The 19,148-nt window shown below is 46.7% G+C and overlaps 1 protein-coding gene across 2 annotated transcripts in view; it reads right to left on the bottom strand.

Moving 5' to 3' along the window:
• MBTD1 (mbt domain containing 1) overlaps positions 1–19,148 on the bottom strand; it is a 1,097,355-nt gene that overhangs the window by 126,491 nt on the left and 951,716 nt on the right. The gene's annotated exons all lie outside the window — the stretch shown is intronic.

Genomic DNA, 19,148 nt, shown 5'->3' with positions numbered 1-19,148 from the left:
CCCCTGTCTTGGTGCTTTCTCCCTAAATTGACCAAGGTAAGTACTTCTCTCCAGCCGCAATTGGCTACTGGTGTACCCTTATAAGCCTCTAGTATATGGTACTAAGGTACCCAGGGCATAGGTACAAAAGTGGTCTCTCATGGGCTGCAGCATGTATTCTGTCACCCATGGGAGCCCACTTAAACTGTCACTACAGGCCTGCCATTTTTACCTGTGCAAGTTGGTGCTTGCACCTCTCACAACAGATATGTTTCCTTATATCTGGGGTCACTGCACTTAAAACCTCAGTCATCCCTTTGGCAGGCTCTTCAGTAGTGAGGGCAGGGTGCATACTCCAGTTTGAGCCAGTTTAGGGATCCCTTGGCTCCAGCTATGGAGCAAAACTGGACAAAGGACATGGGATTATCCTCGCCTCTGCCCAGCCCCTACACTGGGAGGGACCCCTGAGCCGTTCCAAGTTTTTCCCTAAGGTGCTTAAGGGCTTACCTGAGGGTGTCTCTTCCAATTCATCATGGGACAAGACTCCAGCCTGAAACCACATCACTCTTCGACCGTCTGGACAGTGGGATTTTGTTGGACTTTGCCTGGAACCGAGACTGCATCAAGGAAGACTCCTGCTACTCCTTGTCTTGCTGTTCTGCAAGTTTTCTTTGTGGTCTGTGTCTGTGCTTCTTCCCCGATCTTCAACAGACTTGTGGGCATCAAGGACACATCACGTAATCTCCCTTGGAGTGCATCTGCAGGCACTGCAACAAAGTTGACCGGTCTGCTGCTCCTGACATCCCATGGACTTAGAAAGGCTCAGCAACACAGGTAGTGGTTCTACAACTGTCATGAGGCCTGACCTGTTGTCTCTGCAACTTTGAGGCCAGTATCCATCGTCGGAAATGCTTGGAAAGCACCCCTGTGCAACACGTCGACTCACCACTGGCAAGGCTTGTTGGCTCTGCACTCTAGAGATATTCGGGCTGCAAGAAGCTCCAGCCTCTGTTCCTGCCAAGCACAGCGTCCTCACCGAATCCTCTGCACCAGGAGCCTTCCTTCTTCGTGAGCTGCTCGTATTCCTCTTGCGACTCCTGAGCCTTTGGCCGGAGGGTCTTCTCCTGCTTCAATGGGCTCCCCTACTTGCTCTGACTCTACTGCTTGTGGTGAGTCCCCTGGACCTTGCTGGTCCCAAATTGACTCTGTCTTTCCCCATGCCAGTTGCAGCTGTCAAGGCTGGTTGGTGCTCTCAACTGACACCCTGGTGCTCGACTTCTGACGTGGGATAGGTCAAGCACGGCTCCTGGTCTTCCTTAACATCGCATGGTCCTCACAGCTCCAGCCACAAGGTCACCGTCAACACTTCTGAGCAGTACGAGATTGGTGGCCATTGCTTTTCTGTGCCTCCTGGTCACCCCGAGTGTCATAGACTCTGCCCCTCTGCTAACAGGTTCTATTCTTCAAGAATCCACCCTTGGATTCCACCAGACTTTGCATAGCCTTCTCCAATGGCATCTTCTTTGAAGTCTTCCATTGTGGTCCACATCGGTTTCCGAAATCACTTCGCACCTATGCACCCGGCTTCTCCGAAATAGGTATCTTGGTTCCTGGGGTGACTCTCAAAGCTTCTGTCTTGCACGGGGTTTCTTCGGCGTCCACTGGGAAGGGTCCTTCTTAAAAACTATAATGCGACTTTCCAGTTGACTACTACTGAACACCCGGCTGTGGGGTTCCTGGGTACATACCGTGGGTGGTTCCTTGTGTCCCTAGCTTCTCTGAGTATCCTGGTCCAAGTCCTGAGTTTGGTCGCAGTTCACATTTCACTTTTTCAGTATATGGTTTGGTCTCCCCACTGGAGACCACAGTATTTTGTGCTTACTTACCTAGTTGCAATTGAAGTATTCTTGTGTAGATATCTCCGGGTAGGAGATATACCAATGGGTTAGTGAGTGTTGTGTAATAAATTGACATATTATTATATATATTTACAGTGTGGTTTTTTTCCGTTTAACCTACACTACATGATTAAACTGGTAAAATAAGCTGCTTAACACTCTACCACCACTACCACTTTGAGAGCTTTCTATGGTTATCAAAGATCACTAAAATCAAGAGTTTATTTATTTATCTCACTAGTAAAGCGCCCTGTCACCTAACAGGCATCCTGGCGCTGACATCCAGAGTGCACAATTTGGGGTAGGGCATGCCCCGGGAGCTGACAACAAATTTGGACTTTGGGGAACAGCCACGTTTTTAATCTCTTCCTAAAGGGGAGAAGATCCCTAACATGTCTCAGTTCCAGTGGAAGCCCATTCCAAAATCTGGCAGCTGATACACCAAAGGCTCTGCCACCTGATTTTATTTTCTTGAATCTCGGTATTTTCACCAGTCTAGCAGAAGAGGAGCGAAGGCTTCTCCCTGGTACGTACCATTCAAACTTTCTCTGCTTGGATAGAGGTCCAGTCCCATGCAGGGCCTTGAACACTAAGCAGAGGGATTTGAACTGGATTCTTTGTCTTATCGGGAGCCAATGCAGCTTCGCCAAGGCCAATGAGGAAGAGGAACCTCTGGACCATCCCAAGGCCAGCTTGGCTGCTGTTGACTGAATCCTCTGAAGTCTATCTAAAAGATATTTCTGGGACTCTAAAAGCAGCGCGTTGCAGTAATCTAATCTGCATAATATAGTACTTTGTACTACTAGCGCTTGAGCGTGGTAAGGCAACAGGGGAAAAATCTTCCACAAAGTTCTAATAAAGGCAAAACAGCTTCCCACCGTTTTGTTAACCCCCCTAATATTGCTAGAGAGTTTGCGGCACGGACAGTCGTTGCTGCCATAGTGGAGACTTTCTTCCCAATGGAATCCAGCCGTCTGCCATCTCCGTCTGGTGGAGCGGTTATAGGCGAAGAGGGGTTCCTGGGTCATCTCTGAGCCGCTTGGGTGACGACGGAATCAGTTTTAGACTGTCCTATAAGGCATGCAGGTCAGTCGCCCAGTGCCTTATAATTTTTGTCCAACTGAGGCAAAACTGCAGGAAGAGAATTAGGTGTTGCCATGATCTTCAACCCTTCCTTCCAGCTGAACTCTTTGATGGGAATGGCCCTTACTTGCCTTTGCGGCTGATCTTTAAAATCATAAAGAAAGCAGTCGTCCTTCTTAGTCTCCATTGGTATAAGAAACCTCTTCATAGCTCTTTCCATCAGGAGATGGAAACCTCCAATATCTACTGGAGGAGAGTCAGCAGGAGTTGGAGAAGATGGTGATGGAGTTTGTATTTGGTATTCATCCCACTCTGACAGAACAGATTTGTCATCCACCTCTCCTTCCTCCCAGTCCTCGTCCGTGGTAACATCCTGGGAATAGTGAGATGGTGCTGGAGAAGGTGGTCTCGGTGATCTTAAAGAAGATACTGGTGCTGGAGAAGGTGCTCTTAGAGATCTTAAAGAAGATACAGAGACCTCAGGCATGGGCGTCAATGGGAGAGACTCTGCCGATTCAGAAGGAGGAAACCCGCGATAGTAGTCCAACATATATTGTAAGTTGTTGAGCAGAGCCAAGGGAATCTGTGCTGTGGGCACAGTGGCAGGCGCTTGATCTACAGGTTCAGGGAACGGTTCTTCCTCCTGGTCCTCATCCTGATACTTAATTAGTAATTCCGATGGACTCCTAGCAGTGCGGAATCTGTCATCCACATCTGATTGTTTCTCGTCATCTTCAGAATCCAGCAGTTGTTCAGGTAACTTCAGTGGGGAGAGAGCTGCCAATGAAGAGCGTGCAAGTTGACAGAAGAGGCGTCGACGGTGCCGTTGTTGATGGAGTTGATGTTAGGATAGTGACCGCCGACCAGGCCGTTTTTTTCGTCGACGATGTCTTAGACGACGAGGCAATCTTCGTCGACGATGTCTTCGACGACGAGGCAGTCTTCGTAGACGAGGAGGCCATCGACGAAGAGGAAGTCTTCGTCGACAGTGTGGCCGTTAACGACGAGTCAGTCTCCGCCGACAAGGTGGTTTTCGTCGACGACGAGGACGTCGACTAGGTAGTCTTCGTCGACGAGGTAGTCTTCGTCGAAGATGAAATCGTCAACAGGATCTGCTTACCCTTCGATGGAGCGTCGACGATAGATGATATTTTCTTCGTCGACGAGATGGGTCTCACTGCCACAGAGACCAGCGTTGACGGAGATGAAGCTGAGGACATTATTATCTTAGGTGTCGGCGACGTGAAGGTAACTGTTGACGTTGAAGTAGCGTCGACGATGAGAATGGTCGACGAAGGAGCCGTCGACGATGCCATTGACAACGGGGTCTTCTTCTGAGAAAAATCTTTCTCAGGAAGCCTTTTTGACGCCAGAGACTTTTCAGCTCTTCTTGGGGGCGACACAGGAGTTCATTTCGAAGGTGGAAGGTGGAGAAGCCTTTTTTGATGAAGGCAAGCTAGAACCCTTAGAGAGTTGAACTTTTCTCAACACCTTAGCCCCAGGAGAAGATTAATCTTTCTCAGTCGTCCTCTTCCTGGAAGACACTGATGAACCTGAGGCCACACTTCCCACCTCAGATAAAGGATCATCCTAATCTTTTATCTTCTGTAGCCACAGAAGTAGGCGTCCTTCTCTATCTCTGAGGGTCTTCTGAGGGAAGGTCCTGAAAATCCTACACTCTCTCACCTCGTGATCTGGATAAAGGTAGTAGATGCACTTTTTGTGGTGATCTTCTGAAAATAGCCGGAGCTTCCCACAAGATTCACAAGGACTGAAGAGAGATTTCTTAGCAGATGACATCCTGAAAGAAGGTGAAATCCAGAAAAAAGAGTGAAATACTGAGCAGAGCTTAGGGAGACTCCCATCACACGACGTGCGGTAGAAAATCTGAGAGCCTGAGCCTCTGGGGAGAACATTCTGGTGGGTGCTGTCACCTGATTGGCTGCAGTTTTGGACTAATACATAATGAATATGATAGTCATGAGTGTGGAAGTTTTTTCTCTTGTACCTTAGGGCTCCTTTACTTCCTGGTTGTTCATTACCAAGGATTTTTGGTTATTATGTACATATTAATTCTTTTTTATGTACCGTAGGACTCACACTCCGATGACGAAGAATGATTCAGGCATGTGAATCTATGAAAGACACCCCAATACTGGATAGGGAACCTTACCCACTCAGCAATAGAGGAACTCGGTCTTTCCAGCGTTAAATTGCAATGAGTTGTCCCTCAGCCAATGAGCCGTAGTACGCAGGCAGCCATGAAACACTTCCAGAGATGTCGACTGATCTCCCTCTAAGGAGAGAATCAGTTGTGTGTCATCTGAATAATTTACGATGTTAATGTTATGCGCCCTTATGAACGCAATCAGGGGTTTCATGTAGATATTTAATAAGATTGGCCTCATTGCGGAGCCCTGAGGCAGGCCATGCGTGAAGGCAGATTGATAAGGGGGAGGACCACCGCTTGTCTCCTTTCTGAAAGAAAGGATTGAAACCAGCTCAATGCAAGGCCAGTCACCCCTACCTCCCTCAGCCTCCTCAGCAGGATGGCATGGTTGACCGTATCGAAGGCGGCAGACAGGTCAAGCAGAATGAAAACTGCTGCTTGACCTCTGTCTGCTCGCATCCGTAGCTGATCCATCACGGACACCAAGGCAGTCTAAGTGCCATGAGCAGACCAGAAGCCAAATTGTATATCGTCTAAGATTTTATTCGATTACAGATGTTTTGAAAGAGAGCAACTAACCACTCTTTCTACAATTTTGGCAAGAAAAGGCAGAAGGGAAATGGGCCTATACATTTTAGAGCTGGTAGGGTCCAGCATGGACTTCTTTAAAAGGGGTGTCACCAATGCCTGTTTCCAAAGGGAAGGGACCACTCCACTAAGAAGAGACTGATTACAAATCAGCCGAAATATAGGGAACAACTCTGCTTCAAACTCTTTCCAAATTGTCTGTGGCAGAGGGTCCAAAGGTGATCCAGAAGAGATACCTAGAGCCACCCTACCAAAATCCTCTACTGACAGTGTCTCAAACTCAGTTAGATTATTGATAGACTGACTCTCTGAACCTCTGGTTGTAGCACCAGTACCACTCATAGAACTGCCACTAAGACCGTTTATTTCTATGATTTCTGACTCAGGTTGCCAGGGATCCCCACCAAGGTTGTCAATGATAGTTTTCATTTTTTCATTGAAAAACCTTGCCAGACTATCACAGAGGTCTTGGGAGGGAGGTGTCTGATTTTTCGTGCAATCTGGACTGATTCAATTAGTCAGGATGTTAAAGATGCTCCTAGATCTGTTAGGAGCATTCAGGATAATATTGGAAAATTATTCTGCTTTATCTATATTTATTTATTTCTTGTAGCACACAATCATAGTTTTCCAGATATGTTAATCCTTGTCATCATATCCCCTTCTCCACTTTCTCTCCGCCTGCTTACAGTCAAGTTTCAATTTTTTAGTTTGTCATTAAACCAGGGAGCCGATGGTCTGCCCCCTCTCTTGAGATCTTTTAGTGGGGCAGTTAAATCCAATACAGAGGTAATCTGGGAGCAGAGGGTTACATAATTCTCCTCCACTTGCTTATCTAGCGAAAAGCAGTCCTCCAAATGAAACACAGGGGCTGATCCCCTCTTTCTTAAGAGGGCCTTCCAGTCTCTGCTAACATAGTTACTCACGACACTGGCTACCTGTTTTTTGTAGAAGAGATTATCCACTTGAAATTTAATCAGAAAATGATCGGACCAGTCCATAGGCAAAATATCCACAATGTTAAGGACTTGATCCCCTGAGAAAATTAAGTCAAGTGTATGTCCTCCCTTATGTGTTGCTTTAGCCACCCGCTGATATAGGCCAAGGCCTTCGCATGACTGGAGGACATTGTTGTAGCCAGAGTCCAGGGTTCCATTCAGCCAAAGATTAAGATCCCCCAAAATCACTAATCTGGTGTGAGTAGCAGCCATATTAGTAATAGTCTCAATCAGAGACTGCTGCTGTTGCACACCGAGGGCCCCCGGCGGTCTGTAACAGACAATCCCCATCAAGATATGACCATGATCATCCTTAATAGCAAAACCGAGCAATTCAAATCCTTCAATTGCATCAATAGCTATTGTAGCTACATTCCAAGAATCTTTATAAATCACACCGACTCCACCTCCCCTCCCACTCAATCTAGGTGTATGGCAGATTTTATACCCAAGCGGACAAGCCCAGCCTGGCTCTACCTCACACTCTAAGTGGGTCCAGGTTTCTGTCATGAACAGGTCCAATTCTTGGAGTTCCAGCAACAGCTGAATTTCCACGCTGTGTTTGGGTAAAGATCCTACATTTAGCAGCCCACAAGTAAGAATGCCATTTTTTTTTTACAAAGGCTGATGTAGGGAATGCAGTCTCCTCAAATGTGAATTCACCCCTACCCTTTCCAGACTCAACAAGGTTGGGAAGTTCCACACTGGTGTATCTTAGAGATCGGCAGGCTCCATCATTTCCCAACATTAATCCAAAAGGGGCAGCATGGCAGGCGCTGTGCGCGTCCTTTGCGCAGACGAGCTTTCCTTTGGTGCGCCCGCTGCGCACGTTCACGCCAGCATGTCCTTTATGGGGATGTGGCCCAGAAAGTGATACGGCTAACCTCTAAAGATGGCGGGTCAGCTTTAACGGACGGACACCGCGAGGTCAGGATTAAGTAATCAGCCCCTACAAATAGGTATAATACTTTTAAACCTCACAGCAGCAATTGGTTTAAATTTTATTAAAATGTCACAATTTTAGTAAAAAGTCGCAGTTTTAAAAAATCCCTTTTGTTTGAAACCAGTTATTTCAAATGCTCAAGGAAATGCCCCCGAACATGTGCAAAAACGCAAAAAAGATGTTAGCAGCTCCCCGGTAATACACTTAACACACAAGCCTCGAAAATGTCTCCCATACGCTGCACGTTCGTGCCTGCGTGTCCTTTATGGGGATGTGGCCCAGAAACCTGTACTGCTAACCTCTAAAGATGGTGGGTCCGCTCTAACTGACGGACACCGCGAAGTCAGGATTAAGTAATCAGCCCCTACAAGTAGGTATAATACTTTTAAACCTCACAGCAGCAATTGGTTTTAATTTTAATAAAATGTCATAATTTTAGTAAAAAGTCGCAGTTATAAAAATCGCTTTTGTTTAAAACCAGTTATTGCAAATGCTCAAGGAAATGTCCCCCAAACATGTGCAAAAACGCAAAAAGATGTTAGTAGCTCCCGGGTAACATACTTAACACACAAGCCTCGAAAATGTCTCCCATACTGGATTAGTGGAAGGTGATTCACTTAAATTGTGTGCACCATATTCTAAGCAAGCCTCCTACACAACTTTTCTGATTTTCTAAACTGTTTTGTTCTTAATCACATTTAAGACATCTTTTAGCATCTAATGTGTGCAATGTCCATCCTGCTACACCTTTTGCGTTCGAAAAGAATGTGCTAAGACAACCAGCTAACTTAGATGAAATTCTGAAGGAACTTTCGGAATGAAATGGGGTTTAGTTCTCAAAATTACTCTATCACTCCTGCACTGCATTTTTTTTTGTTTACATTTTTTTATTATATTTTAACACTTTAGATAGAGTGAAGCATAAAAAATGTTTACATTGTCAAGTTACATGTATAGGTAGACAGAGACAACTTAGGCTCTTGAAAGTACATTTCTTTCATAGTCATCACAGGCCCGGTATTACACATATGTTGAGGCTATCTGCGGCAGTCATATGTATCCTGGGATAAGCCTATGGGTCAAAAGCTTGGTTGTGAAGCTACGCCTACCCATCGTTCTTGTGGGAGTCTTAGTATTCTGCCCAAGCGAGTGGGCATCGATCCCTGTCCCCTAATGCCACTATCTGAGCCGCTAGTTTGTATCCTTAAATTAGAACTTGGGAGTTGAACTGGGATACTGATTAGGGGAGGGAGGGTGTGTGTGTGTGTGTGTGCCCCCAGGAGGGGAGTAAGTAGGTCCTCTTTGCAGGTGTGTGGGGCTACTCTAGTGGCTGGCAACTGTTGATGTGGGGGAGTGTGGAGGAGGCTAAAGCCTCTGCCGGGTTCTGGGGCTATGCCCCACGGTGTGGACTGTGACGGGGCATCTGCGATAGGTGTGTGCTCAGACTAGTTATATCAACCCACTGGTCCTATTGATGTGGCGGATGCTGTTTGGACATGGGGCGCCTCGGCTGGTTCTGCTCGTGTAGTTTGCTGGCTGAATTGGAGTAGGAGTTGCGCCCATTCCATGGATCTGTGGTGTTTGTGCGTTCCCTTCATCACTCCTGCACTGCATGAATGGATCTTCAATAGTGAAAGTCAGTACTTCATTCATGAACCCTCCTTGTTGATGTCACGGCTACTAATAGAGCCACTTTCCTTGACAGAAATTGCACCTCAACTTTGAGAATGGGTTTAAATATTACTTTTTTTCCTTTTTTTTCCCAATCTTTATTTAGGCTTACTAAAACAGAAAGTCAGTCCAGTGTGGATTATGCACAGGTAAAACCATAATTAACAGAGAAACCACAAAATAAAAAAAAGAGCACAGAGACCACATCAGTAAATACGTCTACAGTATCAGGCAAAACAACATTCAGAGTTAGAGACATTGCCGCCAAGTACATATGTGGGAGGACCCTAATATCGCCAGGGGGCATATCCAAGCAGGCGGAGACTACAGTTTCAGCTTATATTATGCAGATATCCCGTATGGTTGGAGAAGGGTCCGTCAAAGCTCTCCATTCTCATGGATTCGGCGGTGTTAGTTACGTCAATTGGGAGTGTGAGCAAATATGCCTTTAAATGATCCCAAACGTGTCGAGGGCGTGAAGTGGGGGGTAGGAGATGTGCGTATGTAAAGGTTTGCTCCTGCCAAAATAACATGTCGCCAATCCAGTCCTTAGATTTGGGTGCCCTGCCCCGACCCGTTCTACAGGCTATTCATCTTTTAGTCAAGAGGAGGCTGAAGGGCACAAATTTCCGATGCGCCGCTGCCTGATTCTCCGTGTAGCCCAAGAAGGCTAGCAGAGCGGAGCATGAGAGCTGCAATTAAGTCATCTGCTCCAGTGCGGCAAGCACCCGACTCCAGTAGGCAAATTTTATGCCACAATCCCAGGCAAGGTGTAGGAAATCTGCCCCCCGCCATGCCGCATCGATCACAATTGTCACCATCGCGTAATTTATATCTGCACATTTTGGCCGGGGTGTAATAAGTGCGGTGTAAAAATTTGTAATAAAAGAGGCATAGGCGGCAGCTGGATGAGCTTTGTTCCGCCTGACTGCAGCAGTAGGTTCATTACTTATCAGTGATTTCATGTGTCAACTCGGCAATCCATTTGTCTCTAGCAGTGCAATGGGTTGGGGCTAGGTCGGCATATAGGTTATGGTACAGTGTGGAACTTAAGTGTGGCGTAGCGTCATTCCGCCGAATCCTGCATAGTGGGGTGACTTCTGGAAGCTCCAGGGGGTCTGCAGTTGTGTCCTTTTTAATGCCCTGCTGCACTCGTACATACATAAAAATGTCCATGGGGGAGGGCGGCTGTTTGGCAAATAGTTGATGTAATGTGCCAAATTTACCATTAAAGTATAGATCCCCCAACAGGGTCGGATTGGGATCACAATTCGGCCCGGGCACTGACGAAAAAAGTGGCCCACATTCAAGAGGCGTGGCCCATATTTAAGGGGCGTGGCCCACATTCAAGGGGCGTGCCCTTTCATGAAACACCATTTGCACAGACAAGGAATGAAAGTGGGAGGATACTGTTCTTGCACAGGACACAGGGCCAAGGTGACAATGGCCTACATGCTGAGAAACTAAAAAAAATAGCAAGGCCCCTTGCTGTCCCAAAATTATTCCAGCCCTCCAGCACAGGAGCACCTGAAAAGCAGCAAAGCCCCTGCTATTACTAACCTACTTAGCCCTCCCCAGACCTTCAGCTCAGGAGCACATGAACAGAGGTAAGGCCCCTGCAATTAGTAAATTAATCAGCCCTCCAGGCCTCGGGAAAATGTCCTGGCAGGGGAGCACAAAACACAGCTTTCTGGGTCATCCAAGGTAGCCAGGTAGCCAGGGGGGAGGCTGAGGTGAAGCTGGTGCATGGGAAGTGCCTTCCCAGTGTGTTCTGGCAGTCTGAGTGTTTACCATTTACTTTAGTATTACCCTTGTACCTGTGTATGGTACCCTTTTTTAACTTGCACACGTCACTTTTCTCTGGTATCACACGGTATGCTACCTCTCACTTTTCTTTGCTTTAGATACTTGCACAAGTGCCACCATTGCCTACGTAACGTTTGTTCTTGTGCTGGAGAGTCTGCCATTTATTGCAGTATTATACCTCTACTTGTACATTGTACGCTTTTGTAACCTGCACACATATCACTTTTTCCTCCTGTAATGTACCGATTGCTACCTCATGTATTATGGTTGCTCACTATTGTCACTTTTGATTCATGTAACTTAACGTTTGCTTTTGTAATTTGTCCACTTGTAATTTTTTTCCTCATGTATTATTGCTGTTCCTAGTGTGAAGCGCTCTGACACCTTCGGGTAAAGTCCGCGCTATATAAAATCGCATAAATAAATAAATAAAATAAAAAAATTCCAAACATCACCTGGCCCCCACAGCAAGACCCATTCTTCCTCGCCCACTATGCCCTGAATGTGAAGGGCTGTGGGCGAGGTGTTAAGACTAACACAGTTTCTGGGCTGCATGGGCCCCAGGGAGGCAGAGGTGAAAATGGCTCAAAGGCCTGAGAAACACCTGGCCCCCAGGGAGGCCGATTCTTGCAAACAATCACCCCTCCCCAGCCCTGCCTCAGCTTGATTGCTTGGCAGGGCAGGGGTGAAGGAGAGGCCACAGCTGACAATCGCTATCCGGCCGCACAGCGAGGCTGCTTTCATTTTCTCGGTCTGTCTCCGTGCACTCTGTGGGCCGTTTTTTTTTCTCCCCTTTCCTAGTCCACTCTCTGTGGACTGAGACAGGGGATAAAAAAACGGCCCACAGAGGGCACTGAGGCACCGGCCCTTCGGCCCATGCCCGAATGCCCGCCTTGCCAATCCGCCCCTGTCCCCCAACAAGAAATACCGTATTTAGCTTTAGTTTTTTGAAGATACCCTCCTGTAAGACAGGCATCTTAGGGCGATAAACTAGGGGGAGTAACAGAGAAGTTAGCATTGGGGGTCTGCAAGCGTTTAGCAATACCTTGCCATGCCTTCACTGTACAGACAACTGGCGATGGAGTGACTTCACGTGGCATGATTCTGGTCATACTAGTACCCTCGAGCGGAATGGGATCCCATAACCAGTGCTCCGCTGCCACCTGCGAGATTATATATATATATATATATATATATATATATATATATATATATATATATATATATTAGGGAAATCAAACTCTCCCTGGGAGTAGGGTCTAGTGAGCGTGTCCCACTGCAGCTGGGGCTGCTTGCACCCCCAGGTTTGTCGTATCATCTCCGAACGGAGTGCCGAAAAGAAGGGTCTGCCAGGGTCGTACAGAATATTTAAGAAAAGATAGAGCAACCTGGGGACGACGACCATTTTTATGAGGGAGGTGCGTCCCGCAAGAGAAAGAGGGAGTGCGATCCACCTCGTGACATTGTTTTTGATGCTCTCCAATGTTTGACCATAATTGAGTTGCATCAACTCCTCCCGGTCGGCCGTAATATATAGCCCTAGATACTTCACCTCATCGGTGCACCACTCTATTGGGAAGTCAGGGGTAAATGCAGTCACCGACGAAGTGGGGGGGGAAGATCTGCGATTTCGCCCAGTTAATATGGATTCCAGAGAGTCTTACAAAGCGAACAAACTCTCGGAGCAATAGATTAAGATTGAGATGAGGGTCCCTAATGTATACAGTGATGTCATCCGAAGTATTGGGCGGAGAAAGCAGTGGAGTGCCTTGTCTTGATGATATTGTCTGATTCTGGCTGCAAGCGGCTCAACGGCCAACGCGAAAAGTAGGGGAGAGAGTGGGCATCCCTGCCGGGTGCTTCTGGTGATGGAAAGGGGGGGGGGGAATGTCCATTGATTAAAACACTTGCTACTGGACTGGTGTATAAGAGGCGCACCCATGCCAGGAGGAACCACTTAGGCAACCCCCTGTTCTAAAGAATAATAAAAAGATAATCCCATTCAACTGAGGCTAAGGCCTTCGTGGAGTCTAGAAAGACTGTCACCGAGGCCAACTGGGGATCTACTGATTGCAAAATCGAGAAACGGGTTTGCAAATTGTACGATGTTGCTCAGCTTGGGATGAATCCAGCTTGGTCCGGAAGAACCAATTTCTCCATTAACAAGCTGAGTCTGTTAGCTAAGATTTTTGCGAGAATCTTCGCATAGGTATTAATCAGGGAGAGAGGGAGGTAGGAGTCGCAAACATTCTCCGGCTTGCCAGGTTTCATGAGGGATGAAATAAGGGCTTCCTTCAACGAGTAAGGAAGGGTCTCTAGTTCCTGTGCTTCCCCGTAGACCTGTTTGAGGATGGGAAGTAACTGATCGAAGTATGCTTTGTAAAAATCAATGGGAAGCCCATCTGAGCCCAGGGCTTTCCCTGACTTCAGCTGCATAATTGCAGTGCGTTTTTCATCATTCGAGAGGTGTGGCAAGGAATTCCCATTGTGCATCTCCCAGCCATTCTAGAGTGATGTCTTCACAGGTCTCTCTCCAATTGTTTGAGTTCCCCTTCAAGAGTGTGTAAAGTGCGACGGAGGTCACTCAAGACTCCAAAGCTTTTGGTAATACAGGACTCTCTAATTGTTACATTAAAGGCCTCCCAGAACATTCCCACATATGTGACAGAGTTTATATTCCTCTCGAAGAATTCGGCGATCTCTGTATCCAGCTCTGCCCTAAAGGCAGCGTCTAGCAGCGCCTCGGACATTAGTCTCCAACATCTAGGGGTAGCAATCGAGTTGGGCGGTGCAACCAGGTGAACTGGGGCATGATCGGAGTAGGTACTAGCTAATTGCTGAACTTTGTTAACCCGCAAGACAACCCCTCGGGAAACTACTCAAAAATCAAATCGGGCCCAGGAAGAGTGCGCTGCTGTGTAATGGGTCCCATCCCTCCCATCTGGGTGTAGATGCCGCCACGCATCTATAAGTCTGTGAGCAGAAAGTAGGTCCACCAGCGCGCTTGCGTCCTGGTGTCGTGGGAAGGAAGGGGGTTAGATCTCTCTAGGGCAGGAGTGAATGCTGTGTTGAAATCCCCACCCCAGATAATGTGAGTGGAGCCCACTTGAAGTATATATCCCCAAAGAACCGTGAAATAATCTGGGTCATCTACATTCGGCCCGAAACAGCATAATAGTGTGACGGATTGCATACCTAGTGTGCTCCAGAGCATGCAGCTTCACCCCAGCGTATCATGGTACGTACCACCTAGTATGAAAGGAGTATTCTTCTTTATATGATTCAATGTGTCTCTGGAGTACGTGGAGTATGAAGAGAATATGCGTTCTGCAGCCCATTTACTGACAAAATTAGGGGTGCAGTTTGAATCTAGGTGCGTCTCCTGCAACATGGCGATGTGAATTTTGTGCCTATCAAGATATGTAAGTATTTGCCTGCATTTGCGTGGATCCCTTAGTCCCCTAACATTCCACATGAGGAGGTTTATCTGCAATGCCTCATTATGTGGAAGAGTAGGCAAATAGCATGAAAATGGCACGCTGTGATCTGGAGGAAAGTGTATGTGTGAATCTCGTAATATATGATCTCTTTACTACCTGCTGTACAAAGATGATATTTAAAGCATGAACAACCAAGTTCCAACCCACCCCCGCCCACAACAGCACCCTAATTGTGCTGGCATTATGATACCCACCCAAAACCCAACCAAACATTGTCCTTACAAAGTAAAACAAATATGTCAAATAAGCTAGGCAAACGCCCGTGGGGGGTCACTAGTGGGCAGCGAGGATCACCCTTCTCCCATAGCCATAAAACCAGTTTTCCAAATGAGAGGGGAAGGGAGGGATGTTGCTTGGCATAGTCCAGATGAACAGTATGAATAATAAAAAAGGGGAAAAAAGCGCCCGCCACCCAAGGTACTTATACATTTAAGTCACTAGGCACTTAGCTGTCGTATAGTAGTAGTCCAACCAAACCAGACTTTTTGCCGGGGCATGGGAGCCTGCCATTCGGTGACATATAGACACTTCTTCCCGGTGTCTTCTGGACAGTTAGCGGCTTCTGGGTTTAGTCCATTCCGAGCGATGGCGACCTGGAGAGGCGCTCTTGTGACTCTTGTTGCTGGGAACTCTACATGATGGTTCTGAGGAAACCATCAACCTGGTGCCCATTGGTGAAGAAGTGCTGCTTGCCCTGGTGAGTAATGCGCGGTTGAGCTGGGTAGAATAGTGCATTTTCGATTTGCGCTGTGCGGAGTTTCTGCTTGTCCGGTAAAAACTTGTGCCTCGCCTCCAGGACAGCGGCCGTAAAGTCTGGGTAGATTGCAAACTCATTGCCGTTGTAATGTAGGGTATTTTTTATTAGGATGCAGGGAGCATGAGATGGGAGGTTAATTTTTAGCTCCACAGGGCGCAGCAATATCATAGCGGCCTGAAGATTAGGGAGCGTGTGGCGGCTAAAGTGGTGGAGCCAGCAGGACTTGAGGAGTCGCATGTATGCCTTAGTTGAGCTGGCCTGGAGGAGCGGCAACGTACCTGCAAGCAGCCTAATGAAGCGTGAGGTGTTGTAGGGTCGTCAGGAGATGTGTGGGCCAGGTTGCGCTAATACGCACTGGGAAGTGCTAGAATCCACTCAAAACTACTAGATGGGGCTCGAGTCGGTGATCAGAGGAAAGCAGGCATTGAGTAGTCTGCTTCGGAGGCGTCCAGAGCGTCAAGCAGGGAGGGCCGTACCCTGTGAAGGACTATCAGGGGCTCGAAGTCGTGAGAAGCCTCCTGGGTCCGCATAGTAGAGGCAGCCGAGTCATGTGGCTGCACTCGCCGCACGTGTATCAAGCCCTCGCCGGACGACAAGAACGTTCTGGTGATTAGAAGAGCATGTGTCAGGGTTTAGCAGGATGTGGGGGCACAAGTGCCAGAGGATGGCTGTAGCGGAATTGGTTGGATGGACCGGCAGGGTGAGCCAAGTTGTAGAGCGAGTCCGATGGGGCCCACTGCCACGTGGGATCCCCGGGACTCGCGTGAAATCAGTGACCATGCGGGTCTCCAGGCCCATCCCTCCGCTCACCCAGCGTCCAACGGAGACTGTCACAGGAGCCACTTGTCGACACCGGCAGGTGCCAATTTTTTAACCCGAGCTAGGATAATGAGTAACCGGCGGCAGGCCTGTAGGACAGGATCAATAAAACAGGATAAATTAAGAATGATGTAGCAAAGCTGCCAGAGCCTCACATGCATGTGCCACCTAGCGCCTCTCGGTTCAAACTGTGAGAGTATTGTAAAAACATTGCTAAGGGGAAGGCTGTTTTATTGGAGGAAAAACTCTAAACTGTCCTGTAAGAAACTATTTGACCAGAAACACAGTGAAGTTGAGGATTTCCTAATGTGTAATTTGCTGCTATAAGTGTATTTATACAGAAGTATTAGCCGAACACATTTCACGTAAATATAACAGACAAGGTTATATCTGTTCCAGTGGTGTTGTTATAGTGTGAACCTTCGATAATTGGCACCATAACCAGAAATGCTTCCTTTTAAGTTGGTAAGTTCTATTGGTAGATTCAGCCCTGGCTTTGCCATGATTTTCTTTACAGTCTTTTGGAATCTTCAAGTGTGCAAACTCATTGCGTTCAGGAGGCTGACAAGTATAAGGATTTTGGATCCGAATGAAATATTTTGTTGTGGTTCCTTGTCAACAATTTTGAGAGATGGTTTCAGTTGAATGTGATGCTTCTCAGACAGGAGGAGGCTTCCGGTGAACCAATGCTGCCTGGGCCAAACTGGCTGATTTGAATGGTTCTCTCTTCATTTTGTGGAAAATTCTTGAGACTAAAAGAGTGATCAAAGATTACTGAACATGCTATCAAAAATACATTCCTCCCTGAACCTGGTTGTGGATTCAAAACTTGCATATAACTGGCACTTTCGATTTTGTGGAGTTGCAAATAAGTCTAGGTTTGGCTTGCTCCACTGAGAAAAGATGCTGTCTAGAGTTTCTTGTTTGAGTTACAATTCATGCCGCTGCTTTTTATTCTGTTCAAAGTCTACACTAGTTGTCTGCGTCTTTCAGGAACATGTTCCACTCTGAGCTATATCTAGTACCGAAGCAATCATTTCCAAATTCCTTAGGCTTCTCCAGATTATGCTCGAGATCTTGTACCAGCCTGTTTGTTGATGTGGTGCACTGTGGTGGTATAGTCCTTGCGGATTAGCACTGACAATCCCTTTATTCTTGGGAAAAAAAAACGTAGACTCAAAGTTCAAGCCCTAAGATGTAAACATTTCTGTGAAGGTTTAGGTAATGCTGAGTTCACTCTCCACTGATCTCCAGATCTTGTAAGTGAGCTCCCCATAATTCTAGTTAATCATCTGGCATGATCACAAAATCGACGATTTGGGGATGTAAATGAAATCCTGTCAAGAGATTTGTCTCTTGCACCCACCAAGGAAAAACCACCTTCAGGCATGGACTGATTTGAATTATATCCTTGAAAAAGCCTTGAACTTGTATCCATTGCTTGTCCAGCTATTCCAGCAGAGATTTCATTCAAAGATGGCATAATGGGTCCAAAGTTTCAGAAAACGACCTATAAATGGATCAGATGAAATAGGCCTTGCAAAATGGCAGCAGCTCAGGTCTACCCCCATTCAACTTTAGGTTTTTTTTTGCCCAAAGGGCTAAGCAAACAAACATGAATAGAAATTGTTGGCAGAGGCAGATGACGGGTAGGCATAGGAGATTCAAATCTGTGTATCATCCAAATAGGACACAGGAGAATAACTGAAGCGGCACATGAGGTTAACCAGAACAGTGAGATGGATATTAAAAAGATTCTGAATGAGAGGGGATCCTAACCATGCATATCATGCCAAGGTCCTCAAACAATAATGTAATAAAAAGGGGTCAACAGGACAGAGTGGGTAAGATGTTCCAGGAAGGAAGAGAGCCAGGTGAGTACCTTATCGCAGATTTCCACCGGTTGTGGCATTTGATCCAGTGTCAAATACAGTGCTAAGGTACAATAGCACAAGTGCAGCAATGCGTCCTCTGTATATTATCATCTTATTGCCATCTGTGACAGCAGCACAGCCATCTCAGTACTGTTCAGGGGGTGGAATCCAGCTTGAATAGAACCTACAATTTTGTTATTTTCTATTAAGGAGGAGACCTGGCCTTTCGTCCCTCTTTCCAGATTCTCTGAAGCAAAAGAAAGCAGTGGACAGGAGTTACTGAAGGCTGTGGGATCTGCCAATGGTGTCTACTGAAGAGAACTACTGTGGCTTCTTTCCAGAGAGGGGGTTGCGAGGCATAGATCAGAGGTACATTACATAGGTATTGTAGCACTTGGGCAAAATTATCCATAGCCATAACCAAGCCAAAGATGTTTGTGGGACCTGGATAACTAGGAGATCCAGACTTAATTGTACAGGAAAGCACTATGCCTGCATCAAGCACTAGAGAGGAAAACTGCGAGAGGATAGCTGGAGAACTCGGGGAGACCACTGTTTGTTTCCTAGTTTTCCTTAATACAAAAGCCGCACCATTGAATGCGCAATGTATGTTGAGTGCCTTATCCTCAAAATACAATGATACAGATTCACAAAAGTCAGTAGAAGGGAGACTAAACAGGAGAGTCAAAGGCTTAAAAAGATCCACTTCACGTTTAGGAGAGAAGATTAGCTGAGGGAGGCCAAGAGAAGACAAAAAATCTAAAAGGGAGATGATGCCTGCGCTCTCTGTAGCCTACATCTCGATACAGAAGTCACCAATTACCTGGTTAACAAATGGAGAATAAACTCAGTGAAAGCAGTATCAACTTTGTGGCCTGACACAGGTAAAAAAGAAGGCCAGCAATAGAAACGTTGGAAAATATCTCCATCTGAAGAAAAAAGTCTCAGATAGTATCAAGAGACGGCAGACCAATGTGACCATGGTAAGGTAGGCGCGAAATATAACCACTCATCTTCCCTAACTCAGTTTGGCAGGTCCTTCCTTATAATCTTATATCCTTG

This window comes from Lissotriton helveticus, chromosome 7 (assembly GCF_964261635.1).
Source record: "Lissotriton helveticus chromosome 7, aLisHel1.1, whole genome shotgun sequence".
In the NCBI taxonomy this organism is placed as follows: domain Eukaryota; kingdom Metazoa; phylum Chordata; class Amphibia; order Caudata; family Salamandridae; genus Lissotriton; species Lissotriton helveticus.
Note: the sequence above shows the minus strand (reverse complement) of the source record. Positions and strands in the feature narration are given on the sequence as shown.